The sequence below is a fragment of the Sapajus apella genome, unplaced genomic scaffold, assembly GCF_009761245.1.
Source record: "Sapajus apella isolate SASKATOON/1434 unplaced genomic scaffold, GSC_monkey_1.0 scaffold27, whole genome shotgun sequence".
Taxonomy (NCBI): Eukaryota; Metazoa; Chordata; class Mammalia; order Primates; family Cebidae; genus Sapajus; species Sapajus apella.
The window spans coordinates 6,152,348-6,154,602 of NW_022436967.1; the positions used below are offsets into that span (position 1 = coordinate 6,152,348).

At 36.1% G+C, this 2,255-nt stretch overlaps 1 pseudogene; it reads right to left on the bottom strand.

Moving 5' to 3' along the window:
* Positions 1 to 359: 359 nt before the first annotated feature.
* On the bottom strand, positions 360 to 883 carry LOC116560769 (annotated as a pseudogene).
* Between the last annotated feature and the right edge of the window lie 1,372 nt (positions 884 to 2,255).

Below are 2,255 nucleotides of genomic sequence, written 5' to 3' on the forward strand. Positions count from 1 at the left end.
TCAGTGGTTCTAGTTAAGAGAAAATATTGCTTTATTTCCAAATATTTTGGGTAATAACTACATATCTTTTTTAGATACCTAATTTAATTTTGTTGGGCTAATGGTACATACTATGTGTGATTTCAATAATTTGAAATGTATTGCGTTAACAGCTTGCCTGTGTTATAGCTGCATGGCCAGCTCTAAATATTAATTTAGTTGATTGTGTTGTTCAAATCTTCTGCAATATTACATTTTTGTCTACTTGCCTTATCAATTATTGAGAGGAGAAAGTTGAATTATTCACTATTATTACAAATGTATACTTTTCCTTCTTTAGAGCTGCCAATTTTGCTTTCATGAATTTTGATGATCCGTCATTTTTTTTTTGGAGATATGTGCGCCCTTATTAGCAGAGCCACTACTTGAGGGGGATGAAGCGGGAGGAGTGAGTGGCCCCGATACCCAGCCAGCTGTGCTTCACGGGCTTGTAAGTGATGGAGAACTCGCTCAGGTGGTGGCCGATCATCTCTGGCTTGATCTCCACCTGATTGAAAGTCTTGCTGTTGTAGACGACCACCATGCTGCCAACCATCTCGGGCAGGATGATCACGTCCCGCAGGTGCGTCTTCACCACTTCCGGCTTCTCCATGGGCGGCACCGCCTTCTTGGCCTTGCGCAGGCGCTTCAGCAGCGAGTGCTGCTTCCGCCGAAGGCCCAGGTTCAGACGCCGCTGCTGGCGCGCACTGTACGGCTGCATCAGCTGCTCGGTAGGACATGTCCAGCAGCAGCTGGTCCAGGTCCATGCCGCGGTAGGTGAACTTGCGGAAGGTCCGCTTCTTCTTCTGCTCTACCTCTGCCATCTTGCCAGATCCTCAGAAAAGACCGATGATCTGTCATTTAGTATGTATTTAGAAAAATTCAGTTGACCATTTTATCTTTGTAAAGTACCCTTCTTTATCTCTGGCAATACTACTTGCACAGCAGTTTGGTTTGTCTAATACTAAAATGGCCACATTAACTTTTCGAGTTTATATTTTGCATGCTATATCTTTTTCCATTATGTTATCTGAACTTTTCCATGACTTTATATTTTAAAATGCATCTACTGGAAGCATTGCATATGACTTTTAAAGCATTGTATATGACTTTTATTTTTAAGTCTTACAAGTTATATCCTTTTTTAAAAGATGAAGTTTACATCATACAATTTAATTACTGCCTTTAAAATCCAACTAACTTAACTACATGTTTCATAATTATTACCTCCGTTCTTTGTCTCTTTCTTCCTTTTCTGTCATTTCTTGTATTAATTTAACACTTTCAGTTTTTCATTTTATATAATTTGTTGTTTTTTTTTCTATACTCTTTCATAGTTTGCACTAGGAAAAATGAGTTGTTTAGCTGCAGGAATAGCGGTGTTAAGAATAGTAGTACTCTGAATTTTATACGGTTTTAATTATGTTTATAAAAAGCACGTAGTTCCTCAACTAACAAGATGTTGGTGTGACATTGACTGCTATTTTAAGTAAAATATATTTAATTAAGATTTTTTAAAAGGAAATGATAAGAAAAACAGAACTTAAGCTCATCCAATCAGAAGGAGCCAACAATCTTACAATTATATAACTAGAGACTTTTAAGTAAGGTGAAAAACAGAAAAAGAAACTTTATAACTGCAATCAATCAAATAATTGTTAAATTTGGCTTCTTTTTCTCAATAAGCACTTGCTCTGGAGGGGGGCAGGGATGGTAGTACTAAGCAATATGAGAACATGAGATCTGTGATTAGGTGTCTTTCATTAATTTTAGAAAGCTCACAGCCATTACTGCTTCAAATATTTCTTGCATTTTATCTTTCTTTTTCTGTTTTTATATCAGTTATGTCTGTATTGCAGTTTTAAAAATCGTTCTATTATTCTTGGATGTTATGTTCCGTTTTGTGTGTGTGTGTGTTTTATTTTAGGAACTTTTTACTGACAACATCAAATTCACTGATTCTTTCCTTGGTCATTTCCAGCCTATTATGCATCCATCAAAGACATTCTAAATTTTCTTACAATGCTTTTCATTTGTAGAATTTTCTTTCGATTCTTTCCTAAAATTTCCATTTCTTGACTCACATTATCCAACTGTTCTTTCTTATAATAGTAAACTTTTTCTATGACAGCACTTAGTATATTAACCATAGTTATTTTTAAGTTGCCTGTCTGATCACTTCAACATCTGTGTCAAATCTGAGTCAGGTTCTCATCTTTGTTTCATCTATTCAGGCT